Here is a 14,982-nt window from a genome sequence, read left to right on the forward strand (position 1 = left end):
TCAGCAGGAGAGAGAAAGCAGACGTCTGTAGTCGTGGCCGAGTGGTTAAGGTGATGGACTAGAAATCCATTGGGGTTTCCCCGCGCAGGTTCGAATCCTGCCGACTACGTTGTTTTGCACGTCCACTTATGTTGTTGTTCTCTTTTCTTTCAAGCCTCCTATACGTAATTGGAATCCTCCTCTGCAACTCACAAACAAGCCCCTGTCACTTAGTGACCAGGCAGCTGTGGGTGAGCGACTGTGGTTTGCCGCGACCGTACAGTCATCCGTACTCTGTGTTGTGGCCAGAGAAATCCCAGTTTGAATCACGGTCACAAACCAGTGTCCCTTAGTGTCCAGGCAGCTGCAAAGCTTATCGGTGAGCGAGCGGTGTGCCGTGATCGTATAGTGGTCAGTACTCTGTGTTGTGGCCGCAGCAACCCCGATTCGAATCCGGGTCACGGCAGCGTGTTCCTGTTAACTGCGAGCAATGCTTGTGCCGCTTTTTACAACCTCAGGCCATTTATGCCCCAACTGTGCTGCGTTCAATGTTGCCCACATTCAGCAGAAAAAGTCAATGAGCTGTCACCATGCGTAGTCGTGGCTGAGAGGTTAAGGCGATGGACTTGAAATCCATTGGGGTCTCCCTACGCAGTTTCGAACCCTGCCGACTACGGAACAGCCAGCTGCTTTTGCTTTTTCTCTCTGTGAGAGGAACTGTGGCTTTTGCGACGTTTGGTTGCGGGCCTGCGTGTTTAATCCCATATTGAATAATTCAAGTCCAGCGACTAGTCGCAATTTAGCTTTTTTTGTAGTCCCTACACTCTGATGTTGCCTAGAGAAACGTTCAATAAATCGACAGCAACATCTTGTACGGCTCATCAAGATTGGGATTTGATAGTTTTTTTCCAAGTCGCCCAGTCCTTTTTGGCTGTCCCTTTGTGGCACATTTTCCCCACTCCATCTGCTTCTGGAGAGTTGCTTTATGCACAGCTCTTTTCAAGACTGATGCTAGCACAGTTCCAAAAGGCCCAGGCGAAATGTGCTTTTGGCCATGCTTTTGGACCATGGCTTTGGTAACACCTAATGACTTCAAGGTCTTTCACGGTGCAGCTCAGCAGTGGCATGGCACAGCTCTGAAACGCCGTTTCCTGGAGGACGCCTGCATCTGTTTTTTTAAGAGGACGCAGGTCTGTGCTGTGATGAGAAAGTGTTGTTAGCCGGCAAGGGGCTTGCAGAGGTCCAACTCCGCAAACAGGTGCTTCAGCAGACAGGAGTCCGGATAGCTCAGTCAGTAGAGCATCAGACTTTTAATCTGAGGGTCCAGGGTTCAAGTCCCTGTTCGGGCGAAGGCCTGTCTATTTGTCAGAGACCTTGTTGTTCTTTTCATATCACTTGGTGGCTGTCCATTGTGGTGTGGCCTGCGAGAGCACGTTGCTCTGAATTCAGATCATCAGCTTGTGTGGAAAGAGTGCCCATGAAGTTAGCTGAGTTTGTTGGATTAGAGAGCTATGCTGTCCCTGCTTCTCAGAGATTGTACGGAAAAGTTGCACTAGAGCTAGTGCACCTTCCTCTACCCCTGTTGACCCTGTGCTTGGTTGCCACCTCAGCAGGAGAGAGAAAGGAGAAGTCTGTAGTCGTGGCCGAGTGGTTAAGGCGATGGACTAGAAATCCATTGGGGTTTCCCCGCGCAGGTTCGAATCCTGCCGACTACGTTGTTTTGCACATCCACTTATAATGTTGTTCTCTTTTCTTTCAAGCCTCCTATACGTAATTGGAATCCTCCTCTGCAACTCACAAACAAGCCCCTGTCACTTAGTGACCAGGCAGCTGTGGGTGAGCGACAGTGGTTTGCCGCGACCGTACAGTCATCCGTACTCTGTGTTGTGGCCAGAGAAATCCCAGTTTGAATCACGGTCACAAACCAGTGTCCCTTAGTGTCCAGGCAGCTGGAAAGCTTATCGGTGAGCGAGCGGTATGCCGTGATCGTATAGTGGTCAGTACTCTGTGTTGTGGCCGCAGCAACCCCGGTTCGACTCCGGGTCACGGCAGCGCGTTCCTGTTAACTGCGAGCAATGCTTGTGCCGCTTTTTACAACCTCAGGCCATTTATGCCCCAACTGTGCTGCGTTCAATGTTGCCCACATTCAGCAGAAAAAGTCAACGAGCTGCCACTATGCGTAGTCGTGGCCGAGAGGTTAAGGCGATGGACTTGAAATCCGTTGGGGTCTCCCCGCGCAAGTTTGAACCCTGCCGGCTACGGAACAGCCAGCTGCTTTTGCTTTTTCTCTCTGTGAGAGGAACTGTGGCTTTTGCGACGTTTGGTTGTGGGCCTGCGTGTTTAATCCCATATTGAATAATTCAAGTCCAGCGACTAGTCGCAATTTAGCTTTTTTTGTAGTCCCTACACTCTGATGTTGCCTAGAGAAACGTTCAATAAATCGACAGCAACATCTTGTACGGCTCATCAAGATTGGGATTTGATAGTTTTTTTCCAAGTCGCCCAGTCCTTTTTGGCTGTCCCTTTGTGGCACATTTTCCCCACTCCATCTGCTTCTGGAGAGTTGCTTTATGCACAGCTCTTTTCAAGACTGATGCTAGCACAGTTCCAAAAGGCCCAGGCGAAATGTGCTTTTGGCCATGCTTTTGGACCATGGCTTTGGTAACACCTAATGACTTCAAGGTCTTTCACGGTGCAGCTCAGCAGAGGCATGGCACAGCTCTGAAACGCCGTTTCCTGGAGGACGCCTGCATCTGTTTTTTTTAAGAGGACGCAGGTCTGTGCTGTGATGAGAAAGTGTTGTTAGCCGGCAAGGGGCTTGCAGAGGTCCAACTCCGCAAACAGGTGCTTCAGCAGACAGGAGTCCGGATAGCTCAGTCGGTAGAGCATCAGACTTTTAATCTGAGGGTCCAGGGTTCAAGTCCCTGTTCGGGCGAAGGCCTGTCTATTTGTCAGAGACCTTGTTGTTCTTTTCATATCACTTGGTGGCTGTCCATTGTGGTGTGGCCTGCGAGAGCACGTTGCTCTGAATTCAGATCATCAGCTTGTGTGGAAAGAGTGCCCATGAAGTTAGCTGAGTTTGTTGGATTAGAGAGCTATGCTGTCCCTGCTTCTCAGAGATTGTACGGAAAAGTTGCACTAGAGCTAATGCACCTTCCTCTACCCCTGTTGACCCTGTGCTTGGTTGCCACCTCAGCAGGAGAGAGAAAGGAGACGTCTGTAGTCGTGGCCGAGTGGTTAAGGAGATGGACTAGAAATCCATTGGGGTTTCCCCGCGCAGGTTCGAATCCTGCCGACTACGTTGTTTTGCACGTCCACTTATGTTGTTGTTCTCTTTTCTTTTAAGCCTCCTATACGTAATTGGAATCCTCCTCTGCAACTCACAAACAAGCCCCTGTCACTTAGTGACCAGGCAGCTGTGGGTGAGCGACAGTGGTTTGCCGCGACCGTACAGTCATCCGTACTCTGTGTTGTGGCCAGAGAAATCCCAGTTTGAATCACGGTCACAAACCAGTGTCCCTTAGTGTCCACGCAGCTGCAAAGCTTATCGGTGAGTGAGCGGTGTGCCGTGATCGTATAGTGGTCAGTACTCTGTGTTGTGGCCGCAGCAACCCCGGTTCGAATCCGGGTCACGGCAGCGTGTTCCTGTTAACTGCGAGCAATGCTTGTGCCGCTTTTTACAACCTCAGGCCATTTATGCCCCAACTGTGCTGCGTTCAATGTTGCCCACATTCAGCAGAAAAAGTCACCGAGCTGTCACCTTGCGTAGTCGTGGCCGAGAGGTCAAGGCGATGGACTTGAAATCCATTGGGGTCTCCCCACGCAGATTCGAACCCTGCCGACTATGGAACAGCCAGCTGCTTTTGCTTTTTCTCTCTGTGAGAGGAACTGTGGCTTTTGCGACGTTTGGTTGCGGGCCTGCGTGTTTAATCCCATATTTAGCTTTTTTTGTAGTCCCTACACTCTGATGTTGCCTAGAGAAACGTTCAATAAATCGACAGCAACATCTTGTACGGCTCATCAAGATTGGGATTTGATAGTGTTTTTCCAAGTCTCCCAGTCCTTTTTGGCTGTCCCTTTGTGGCACATTTTCCCCACTCCATCGGCTTCTGGAGAGTTGCTTTATGCACAGCTCTTTTCAAGACTGATGCTAGCACAGTTCCAAAAGGCCCAGGCGAAATGAGCTTTTGGCCATGCTTTTGGACCATGGCTTTGGTAACACCTAATGACTTCAAGGTCTTTCACGGTGCAGCTCAGCAGTGGCATGGCACAGCTCTGAAACGCCGTTTCCTGGAGGACGCCTGCATCTGTTTTTTTTAAGAGGACGCAGGTCTGTGCTGTGATGAGAAAGTGTTGTTAGCCGGCAAGGGGCTTGCAGAGGTCCAACTCCGCAAACAGGTGCTTCTGCAGACAGGAGCCCGGATAGCTCAGTCGGTAGAGCATCAGACTTTTAATCTGAGGGTCCAGGGTTCAAGTCCCTGTTCGGGCGAAGGTCTGTCTATTTGTCAGAGACCTCGTTGTTCTTTTCATATCACTTGGTGGCTGTCCATTGTGGTGTGGCCTGCGAGAGCACGTTGCTCTGAATTCAGATCATCAGCTTGTGTGGAAAGAGTGCCCATGAAGTTAGCTGAGTTTGTTGGATTAGAGAGCTATGCTGTCCCTGCTTCCCAGAGATTGTACGGAAAAGTTGCACTAGAGCTAGTGCACCTTCCTCTACCCCTGTTGACCCTGTGTTTGGTTGCCACCTCAGCAGGAGAGAGAAAGCAGACGTCTGTAGTCGTGGCCGAGTGGTTAAGGCGATGGACTAGAAATCCATTGGGGTTTCCCCGCGCAGGTTCGAATCCTGCCGACTACGTTGTTTTGCACGTCCACTTATGTTGTTGTTCTCTTTTCTTTCAAGCCTCCTATACGTAATTGGAATCCTCCTCTGCAACTCACAAACAAGCCCCTGTCACTTAGTGACCAGGCAGCTGTGGGTGAGCGACAGTGGTTTGCCGCGACCGTACAGTCATCCGTACTCTGTGTTGTGGCCAGAGAAATCCCAGTTTGAATCACGGTCACAAACCAGTGTCCCTTAGTGTCCAGGCAGCTGCAAAGCTTATCGGTGAGCGAGCGGTGTGCCGTGATCGTATAGTGGTCAGTACTCTGTGTTGTGGCCGCAGCAACCCCGATTCGAATCCGGGTCACGGCAGCGTGTTCCTGTTAACTGCGAGCAATGCTTGTGCCGCTTTTTACAACCTCAGGCCATTTATGCCCCAACTGTGCTGCGTTCAATGTTGCCCACATTCAGCAGAAAAAGTCAATGAGCTGTCACCATGCGTAGTCGTGGCTGAGAGGTTAAGGCGATGGACTTGAAATCCATTGGGGTCTCCCTACGCAGTTTCGAACCCTGCCGACTACGGAACAGCCAGCTGCTTTTGCTTTTTCTCTCTGTGAGAGGAACTGTGGCTTTTGCGACGTTTGGTTGCGGGCCTGCGTGTTTAATCCCATATTGAATAATTCAAGTCCAGCGACTAGTCGCAATTTAGCTTTTTTTGTAGTCCCTACACTCTGATGTTGCCTAGAGAAACGTTCAATAAATCGACAGCAACATCTTGTACGGCTCATCAAGATTGGGATTTGATAGTTTTTTTCCAAGTCGCCCAGTCCTTTTTGGCTGTCCCTTTGTGGCACATTTTCCCCACTCCATCTGCTTCTGGAGAGTTGCTTTATGCACAGCTCTTTTCAAGACTGATGCTAGCACAGTTCCAAAAGGCCCAGGCGAAATGTGCTTTTGGCCATGCTTTTGGACCATGGCTTTGGTAACACCTAATGACTTCAAGGTCTTTCACGGTGCAGCTCAGCAGTGGCATGGCACAGCTCTGAAACGCCGTTTCCTGGAGGACGCCTGCATCTGTTTTTTTTAAGAGGACGCAGGTCTGTGCTGTGATGAGAAAGTGTTGTTAGCCGGCAAGGGGCTTGCAGAGGTCCAACTCCGCAAACAGGTGCTTCAGCAGACAGGAGTCCGGATAGCTCAGTCAGTAGAGCATCAGACTTTTAATCTGAGGGTCCAGGGTTCAAGTCCCTGTTCGGGCGAAGGCCTGTCTATTTGTCAGAGACCTTGTTGTTCTTTTCATATCACTTGGTGGCTGTCCATTGTGGTGTGGCCTGCGAGAGCACGTTGCTCTGAATTCAGATCATCAGCTTGTGTGGAAAGAGTGCCCATGAAGTTAGCTGAGTTTGTTGGATTAGAGAGCTATGCTGTCCCTGCTTCTCAGAGATTGTACGGAAAAGTTGCACTAGAGCTAGTGCACCTTCCTCTACCCCTGTTGACCCTGTGCTTGGTTGCCACCTCAGCAGGAGAGAGAAAGGAGAAGTCTGTAGTCGTGGCCGAGTGGTTAAGGCGATGGACTAGAAATCCATTGGGGTTTCCCCGCGCAGGTTCGAATCCTGCCGACTACGTTGTTTTGCACATCCACTTATAATGTTGTTCTCTTTTCTTTCAAGCCTCCTATACGTAATTGGAATCCTCCTCTGCAACTCACAAACAAGCCCCTGTCACTTAGTGACCAGGCAGCTGTGGGTGAGCGACAGTGGTTTGCCGCGACCGTACAGTCATCCGTACTCTGTGTTGTGGCCAGAGAAATCCCAGTTTGAATCACGGTCACAAACCAGTGTCCCTTAGTGTCCAGGCAGCTGGAAAGCTTATCGGTGAGCGAGCGGTATGCCGTGATCGTATAGTGGTCAGTACTCTGTGTTGTGGCCGCAGCAACCCCGGTTCGACTCCGGGTCACGGCAGCGCGTTCCTGTTAACTGCGAGCAATGCTTGTGCCGCTTTTTACAATCTCAGGCCATTTATGCCCCAACTGTGCTGCGTTCAATGTTGCCCACATTCAGCAGAAAAAGTCAACGAACTGCCACCATGCGTAGTCGTGGCCGAGAGGTTAAGGCGATGGACTTGAAATCCATTGGGGTCTCCCCGCGCAGGTTCGAACCCTGCCGACTACGGAAGAGCCAGCTGCTTTTGCTTTTTCTCTCTGTGAGAGGAACTGTGGCTTTTGCGACGTTTGGTTGCGGGCCTGCGTGTTTAATCCCATATTGAATAATTCAAGTCCAGCGACTAGTCGCAATTTAGCTTTTTTGTAGTCCCTACACTCTGATGTTGCCTAGAGAAACGTTCAATAAATCGACAGCAACATCTTGTACGGCTCATCAAGATTGGGATTTGATAGTTTTTTTCCAAGTTGCCCAGTCCTTTTTGGCTGTCCCTTTGTGGCACATTTTCCCCACTCCATCTGCTTCTGGAGAGTTGCTTTATGCACAGCTCTTTTCAAGACTGATGCTAGCACAATTCCAAAAGGCCCAGGCGAAATGTTCTTTTGGCCATGCTTTTGGACCATGGCTTTGGTAACACTTAATGACTTCAAGGTCTTTCACGGTCCAGCTCAGCAGTGGCATGGCACAGCTCTGAAATGCCGTTTCCTGGAGGACGACTGCATCTGTTTTTTTAAGAGGACGCAGGTCTGTGCTGTGATGTGAAAGTGTTGTCAGCCGGCAAGCCGCCAACTCCGCAAACAGGTGCTTCTGCAGACAGGAGCACAAGTAGCTCAGTCAGTAGAGCATCAGACTTTTAATCTGAGGGTCCAGGGTTCAAGTCCCTGTTCGGGCGAAGGCCTGTCTGTTTGTCAGAGACCTCGTTGTTCTTTTCATATCACTTGGTTTCTGTCCATTGTGGTGTGGCCTGCGAGAGCACGTTGCTCTGAATTCAGATCATCAGCTTGTGTGGAGAGAGTGCCCATGAAGTTAGCTGAGTGTGTTAGATTAGAGAGCTATGCTGTCCCTGCTTTCCAGAGATTGTACGGAAAAGTTGCACAAGAGCTAGTGCACCTTCCTCTACCCCTGTTGACCCTGTGCTTGGTTGCCACCTCAGCAAGAGAGAGAAGGCTGACGTTTGTAGTCGTGGCCGAGTGGTTAAGGCGATGGACTAGAAATGCATTGGGGTTTCCCCGCGAAGGTTCGAATCCTGCCGACTACGTTGTTTTGCACGTCCACTTATGTTGTTGTTCTATTTTCTTTCAAGCCTCCTATACGTAATTGCAATCTTCCTCTGCACGGCTCATCAAGATTGGGATTTGATAGTTTTTTTTCCAAGTCGCCCAGTCCTTTTTGGCTGTCCCTTTGTGGCACATTTTCCCCACTCCATCTGCTTCTGGAGAGTTGCTTTATGCACAGCTCTTTTCAAGACTGATGCTAGCATAGTTCTAAAAGGCCCAGGTGAAATGTGCTTTTGGCCATGCTTTTGGACCATGGCTTTGGTAACACCTAATGACTTCAAGGTCAGGACGACTGCATCTGTTTTTTTTAAGAGGACGCAGGTCTGTGCTGTGATGAGAAAGTATTGTCTGGGGGTAAGGGAAATCTTGACTTCAAGTACCTCGTGGCTTTCAACTAATGGTCTCCTATTAGGTGGATGATGATGAAATGCAAACAAGAAAATAGCTGCAGTGATTTTAAGTTAATGAGAGTGGCCTTGTTTGGAATTTGAAACTCAAGACCAGTCACACCCTACGCCAGAACCATACCCCAGGACCAGAGACACGAATGTGGATGATTACACAAAGAAAATGTTTGACCATTAGTTGCACACATCTTTTTTGATGGAATGCAAACTGGCATCGAGATCCTAAAGTGCAGTTTTCCATGCGTTGGCATCTTGTTGAAGGCATACAAAAGATCCATGACAAATGATTGACGAAATGGCCCAGTGGCCTAATGGATAAGGCATCAACCTCCGGGACTTGGGATTGTTGGTTCAATACCCATCTGGGTTGTCTTTGAAGGTCTCACTTCAATTTGGGAGCAATGTTTGGTGGATGAAACATGGTAGCAGTGAAAACCTGATTTAGATCAGAAGTCCACTAACTGTTCATTCACTAAAGTCACAGCAAAAGCTGCTACAATTAACATAGAAACACCATGGATAGCACAGCACCGCTGCTTTTTCTATGACTGTCGCAGCGCTCGTCCGAGATTTGAACCCAGGACCTCTCGCACTCAAAGCGAGAATCATACCCCTAGACCAACGAGCCCTGAAGAAGCAGTCTGAAGTGCCACAAAAAATTCTGTCAGACCAATCCAATCTACTCTTTGTTCATGTTGTTTTTGTTCTGTGTGTCAGCAACTCCCTGGAGGCATATTACAGTTCACAGTAAGTATAAAACAGTCCAGTGGCCTAATGGATAAGGCACCAGCCTTCGAAGCTGGGGATTGTGGGTTTAAAGTACCAACTGGGTTGTCTTTGATGCAGTTCCTTTTAAGTTGACTGTGCAAGACAATCCAGTGTTACCTTTAAAAAGCTAGGTTAATACCCTTAGGTCAAAAAGACATGACAATGGAAAACTCCTCAGAGAAGCTGTTTTGTCATTAGGTGTACACATCAGATCGTCTGAATGTAATATTGCATAGGGATCCTAAAGTACTGTTTTCTGAGTAACAAGAACTTCCTGAGCCATACATCAGATACGACAAAGGCAAGTATTGGCTTAATGGATAAGGCATCAGCCTTTAAAGCTGGGGATTGTTGGTTCAAGTCCCATCTGGATTGTCTTTGTTGGGTTACATTTAAGTTGTGTGAAACAATTCCGACTGGTCCTCTCAAAACTTAGGTGTGATGATCTGAGGACAATAGTTAGCTTTGAATTCTCAGACTTGCTGCACACTGGCATCGAGATCCTAAAGTGCAGTTTTCCATGCGTTGGCATCTTATTGAAGGCATACAAAAGATCCATGTCAAATGATTGGCCTAAGGGATAAGACATCAGCCTCCGGGGCTTGGGATTGTGGATTCAAGTCCCATCTGGGTTGCCTTTGAAGGTCTCACTTCAGTTTGGGAGCAATTTTTGGTGGATGAAACACGGTAGCTGTGAAAACCTTCTTGAGATGTGTTTGCATGTCATCAACTTCCTGCATTGCCATGCATATTACCTGTTATGACTAAAAGGGTAACGAAATACCTAACGCGAAAGGCCATTTTGAATCCTGCATGGTGCCTACAGAGAAGAGACTGTGTACAAAGACAAAAATGATGCTTACATATAAAGCTGGTGGGTTGTTCAAGATCCATAAACAAATCTAACAACCGAATCATTGCTGCTCCTTTTTTTGTCTGTATAATTGTACATGTTAGACTGATTTAGATCAGAAGTCCACTAAATGTTCATTCACTAAAGTTACAGCAAAAGCTGCTACAATTAACATAGAAACACCATAAATAGCACAGCTCCGCCTCTTTTTCTATGACAGGCGTTTTAAAAAAAAAATTCTATTACAGAAACAACGCCCTTATCACCTCAAATGTTTACCTGTTTTTTTTTTTCTTCCTGTTTCTGCTCCGGGGCACCAGCAGCAGAAAAGACACCAGCAGCAGAGCTGTGACACGGGAAGTTTATTCGCTGCCAAATGAAGGAATTCAAAAAGCTTACAGCACCTGGTATTCCCAGTTCCCAGGCGGTCTCCCATCCAAGTACTAACCAGGCCCAAGCCTGCTTTGCTTCCGAGTTCAGATGAGATCAGGCATTGCCTTTTTTTTTTTTTATTAGAATAATTTCAATTACAATTCCACATGGTAAAGCACAATATAGTACACATTAAAATATCATTTGGAATAAAAACATTAAAACTGTGGTAAATTCCAGTTCACTTCTTTAAAAACTTGACATGCTTTGTCCATCAAAATTTTGTGCAGTTCTCCTAATGTTTTCTCGTTTTTATAATATATATACAGTTTTTCCACATATCCTTCCATTTTCCTCCTTAAAATTGCCCATACATCCTTCACAATTTTCTCCTTTTTTTGCCACAATTCTTCTTTCCCACGTTGCATTCTTCATCAGCATGATACACAGGTTGACAATTTTCTTATTTTCATTTTTCTTATTTCATCCCAACATCAATACTCTGCTCCATTCTGTTTCATTTTCTTCCCAGTCTCCAAGTAGTCCTTTAATTAAAACTTTACAATCTTTTAAAAAACTTTACAATTCTTGACAATATAAAAACATGTGTAAAAAACCCTCTTCTTCTTTTTGACATACTTTACATATTCCACTTTGTTCCATCCCTATCTTGTTTAAAATGACCTCTGAAAAGATTGCCTTGTGCCTTATTAAAAATTCTAGACATTCGACTTTTGTTTCTACATACCTTCCTTTCATGTTTCCCCATATTTCATTTGCTTTCACATTGTATTTTTCCATCCAGTATTTGTTTGCTGTTGGTTCTTTAAAAACTTTCTCTCTAAAAAAACAATAAATATTTTTCACAGTACATTCTTTAAAATCGTGTGTTTTTTCTCCTATTTTCACATACACTTCATTTGTTTCTTTTTCTTTTTCAAAATTATCTATGCTTCGTATCCATTCTTTCGGAATTGCCTGTTTAATTATGTCAAGATTTTTCTCAATTTCCCTTCTGTTGTATTCCTCTTTCGCCTCCTCCATTGTGTCTATAACATATTGTTCAGTTAAAAATCCTTCTTTAAATTGATATAAAATGTCCCTTACTTTTAAAATCCCAACTTCTCTCCATTTCTTATAAAGTAAAACCTTCCCTTGACTTAAAATGTTGTTGTTCAAGAAAAGAGGTTGGTTTAAAATGTTTTCCCTTCCATGTGGATTATATTGCACTATAGTTAAAAAGTTCCCCCACGCACTTTTCTTTATAAAATTCAGGTAAGTTTTCTGTCATCCAAGCTTTTGTTTTCATCCATAAAATCCCATCTCCCATGTTAAAATGACCACATTTGTTTAAAAAATATTTCATTGTTTTTTTCCACTCTGCTTTGTTTTCTTTTTCTAGATACTTCTTTATTCTTTTCACTCTTAAACTATTTTTCCTTTGTTCTATACAGTTTTCTAGTAAACTTAGCTAGTTTGGGTTAAAGGGATAGTTCACTATTTACTCTCTGTAAACCTTTTTTATAAAACTTGTAAGTTTCTTTATTGTGTTGAACACAAAGGAAGTTTTTTTGAGTAAAGCTGAAAACCTAAAACCATTCACATCTATTGTAGGGAAAAAACAAATGCTCTGGAAGTTAATGTTTACAGGTTTTCATCTTTCTTTCAAATATCTTTTTTTTGTGTGTGTGTTTAACTGAAGAAAGCAACTCAGACACATTTGGAACAAGTGAAGGACGAGTCATTAATGACAGAATTTTCATTTCATTTTATCTCTTTAAGAGTATACTGAAAAAAATGTCCTGCTCAATGTCTGCTCAAAGTCTGTAGCCCCTTGAGTACTTAATAAGAAATCAAAACAATGATCATGTTAGTCCCAGCTTAATAATACGTTTTTAAGGAATATTCTTATTCAAAGGCTTCATCCTAATCAGCTCAGACCTCATTTTATTTTTACAGATTTTAATTCACAGGAATTAGAAAAAATACATTTCTTATCCAATTCTCCCCAAAATCAAAGAGCTTCAGTTTAAAATGATTAATGATGTGTATCCATCAAAGAATTCCTGAGATTTGAGGAGAACTCTTGTTAAGGTTGTGACAGTGATATTGAAACAACTGAGCATATTTTCTACAATTGTACATACTCTGAGTTATTTTAGGCTGATGTACATGACAGAATGTCTCATGTCAATATCCACGTTAACCCTTTTTGCTATAAACAAGTTAAATTTGGTGTAACTAAAGAAAATTGTACACAGCATTACCTGCTTTGCCAAATTCTTCATTCATGAATGCAGGTTTTTGAAGTCAAAAGTCTGCCCCTCCAATCCCACCAACATTGAAATATGGATAAGACCAAGAAAGCACATTTAGAAGGAAAGTTTCAGTATAAAACAATTAATGTCGCATTACCGGGCTATCCAGCGTTTCCTCTGGAGTTTCATCTGAGGGGGGTGAATTTTTTATAAACCAATATAAAACAAACAAAAGCTAGCTATAACAATTTAGGTATATACAATACATAAATCAAACCGTTAAGCCATATATAAATGTCATTTTACAAAGGCCTGTCTGAAAGAAAGGTTTTAGATATTTTCTAAAAACAATAAACACCGGAGAATGTTTGAAATACTACTTATAAAGTATTTAAATACGATGATATTAATCAAAATATGCAAACAGAGCATTTTATGAGTGAGTGAAAGCAGAAATAGGCTGCCTTTTTTTCTATCCTGCGCAGCACCTCTTGACAAACGCATCGAGGAAAACTGCAAATACAAAATGTGTTCTGTGTCCTCAAACAAGTGTTTATGCTTTTATATGACGTGCTAAAAATTAAAAATGAAATTTTAAATACATGAAGAGCTTTATTAGTGAAAAGCTGCTGAGCGCAACAAACTATAGGCTATATTTTATTACTTGCTCTTATGTGCTGAATTACTTAACACTTTCCTTAACTTAAGATCACAGAATAATATGCAACATCCTTAAATAAAGGGGAATCACCTATTGTGTCATATAGCCTATAGGGAAAAAATGTTTCAGGGCTCTCTGGAGCATTTGGGCTGAATGTTTGACAGCGTATATCTAAATGAGGATGTTATAAAATACATTTTCTACCGAGTTATTAACAGAGAATTTCTGTTGTGATATATTATGGATGGTGTGCTCCATGCGCTGGCGAGACCACTCGATTTTCAATGCCAACAGTCGGTCGGTGAGTAAATGAATATGATGAATGATAACACACAGTATAGACATATAATGTACTGCTGTACAGTGACGTGTCATTTGCTTGTTTCGGTTGTCTTAATTTTAATGGTTTCGGAATGATGCGATGGTGTGCTTTATCTGCCTGATTCCCGCTGAAGTGGGCGGGTTGTGTGATGTTTGATTCAGGGGACTTTCTGGGGGTGGGATTTGCATGAAGCACTGCAATCTACTAGCCCGACAGTGGAAACTCGACACGATTTCGGCCTCACTGCTCTACCTCCTGGTCGATTGGCTCGGCAGTGGAAATGCGGCTAATGGAGTGGCTTCACGACAACTCAGTGAATGTCCTTGAGTGGCCCAGCCAGAGCCCGGACCTAAATCCTATTGAACATCTCTGGAGAGATCTGAAAATGGCTGTACATCTTCAATTCCCATCCAACCTGATAGAGCTTGAGAGGTACTGCAAAGAGGAATGGGCAAAATTTTCAAAGACAGGTGTGCCAAGCTTGTGGCATCGGATTTAAAAAGACTCGATGCTGTAATTGTGAAAGGTGCTTCTTCAAGACGAAGGTAACTGAGGTAAAAACTCTGGTTATTTACAGTGAGTTAGGATTCATCTGATTGGTGAATCATGTGTTAGCTAATGCAGGACCATCATAGGCATGTGATCCTCTCTAAGGTAGTTTATAATTAAACTTCTCGTAAATGAACAGCCAAACTACATGAACAAGCTGCTGTTTTAAATATACTCATGTTTGTGTGGACAAGGCCTCATTTTTGAGGACTCTGCTCTCCGATGTGAAGCTTCATGTGAGTGCTGAGGCTGCTTTTATGTTTAAAGTCCTTTCCACACTCACTGCATCTAAAACGCTCTCCTGAGTGAATCATCATGTGGCTCTTAATGGAGTCTATATGTGTGAGACTCTTTCCACACTGATCACATGTGAACACTATGGTTCCAGTGTGACCATTCATGTGGTTCATGAGGCTAGATTTGGATGTGAAGCTCTTTCCACACTGAGCACATGCAAACGGCTTCTCTCCGGCGTGACTTACCATGTGGTGTTTGAGTGAGCTGTTATATGGGAAACTTTTACCACACTCTGTGCATGTGTAAGGTTTCTCTCCAGTGTGAATCCTCATGTGGGTGTCAAGGTTTTGTTTTTGAGAAAAACTTTTCCCACACTGTGTGCAAGTGAAACTTCTCTCTCCAGTGTGTGTTCTCATGTGGACTTTAAGGGTGCCATTTAGATTAAAACTCTTTCCACACTGAGGGCAAGAGTAAGGCTTCTCTCCAGTGTGAATTCTCATGTGCGCTGCCAAGTTTCCTGCATGACAGAAGCTTTTTCCACAC

The 14,982-nt window shown here is 44.6% G+C and overlaps 11 non-coding genes across 11 annotated transcripts; all 11 read left to right on the top strand.

Annotated features, from left to right (window-relative positions):
* Positions 1-27: 27 nt before the first annotated feature.
* Positions 28-109, top strand: trnas-aga (transfer RNA serine (anticodon AGA)). Its single transcript has one exon. It is a non-coding gene; the product is annotated as a tRNA-Ser (tRNA).
* Positions 110-1,612: 1,503 nt separating this feature from the next.
* trnas-aga (transfer RNA serine (anticodon AGA)) lies at positions 1,613-1,694 on the top strand. The gene has a single exon. It is a non-coding gene; the product is annotated as a tRNA-Ser (tRNA).
* A 264-nt stretch (positions 1,695-1,958) lies between these two features.
* On the top strand, positions 1,959-2,030 carry trnah-gug (transfer RNA histidin (anticodon GUG)). Its single transcript has one exon. It is a non-coding gene; the product is annotated as a tRNA-His (tRNA).
* Positions 2,031-2,841: 811 nt separating this feature from the next.
* Positions 2,842-2,914, top strand: trnak-uuu (transfer RNA lysine (anticodon UUU)). Its single transcript has one exon. It is a non-coding gene; the product is annotated as a tRNA-Lys (tRNA).
* A 284-nt stretch (positions 2,915-3,198) lies between these two features.
* On the top strand, positions 3,199-3,280 carry trnas-aga (transfer RNA serine (anticodon AGA)). Its single transcript has one exon. It is a non-coding gene; the product is annotated as a tRNA-Ser (tRNA).
* A 264-nt stretch (positions 3,281-3,544) lies between these two features.
* trnah-gug (transfer RNA histidin (anticodon GUG)) lies at positions 3,545-3,616 on the top strand. Its single transcript has one exon. It is a non-coding gene; the product is annotated as a tRNA-His (tRNA).
* Positions 3,617-4,395: 779 nt separating this feature from the next.
* On the top strand, positions 4,396-4,468 carry trnak-uuu (transfer RNA lysine (anticodon UUU)). Its single transcript has one exon. It is a non-coding gene; the product is annotated as a tRNA-Lys (tRNA).
* Positions 4,469-4,752: 284 nt separating this feature from the next.
* trnas-aga (transfer RNA serine (anticodon AGA)) lies at positions 4,753-4,834 on the top strand. Its single transcript has one exon. It is a non-coding gene; the product is annotated as a tRNA-Ser (tRNA).
* A 1,504-nt stretch (positions 4,835-6,338) lies between these two features.
* trnas-aga (transfer RNA serine (anticodon AGA)) lies at positions 6,339-6,420 on the top strand. The gene has a single exon. It is a non-coding gene; the product is annotated as a tRNA-Ser (tRNA).
* A 264-nt stretch (positions 6,421-6,684) lies between these two features.
* trnah-gug (transfer RNA histidin (anticodon GUG)) lies at positions 6,685-6,756 on the top strand. Its single transcript has one exon. It is a non-coding gene; the product is annotated as a tRNA-His (tRNA).
* A 128-nt stretch (positions 6,757-6,884) lies between these two features.
* On the top strand, positions 6,885-6,966 carry trnas-uga (transfer RNA serine (anticodon UGA)). Its single transcript has one exon. It is a non-coding gene; the product is annotated as a tRNA-Ser (tRNA).
* The last annotated feature ends 8,016 nt before the right edge of the window (positions 6,967-14,982 follow it).

This window comes from Danio aesculapii, chromosome 4, assembly GCF_903798145.1.
Source record: "Danio aesculapii chromosome 4, fDanAes4.1, whole genome shotgun sequence".
Classification (NCBI taxonomy): Eukaryota; Metazoa; Chordata; class Actinopteri; order Cypriniformes; family Danionidae; genus Danio; species Danio aesculapii.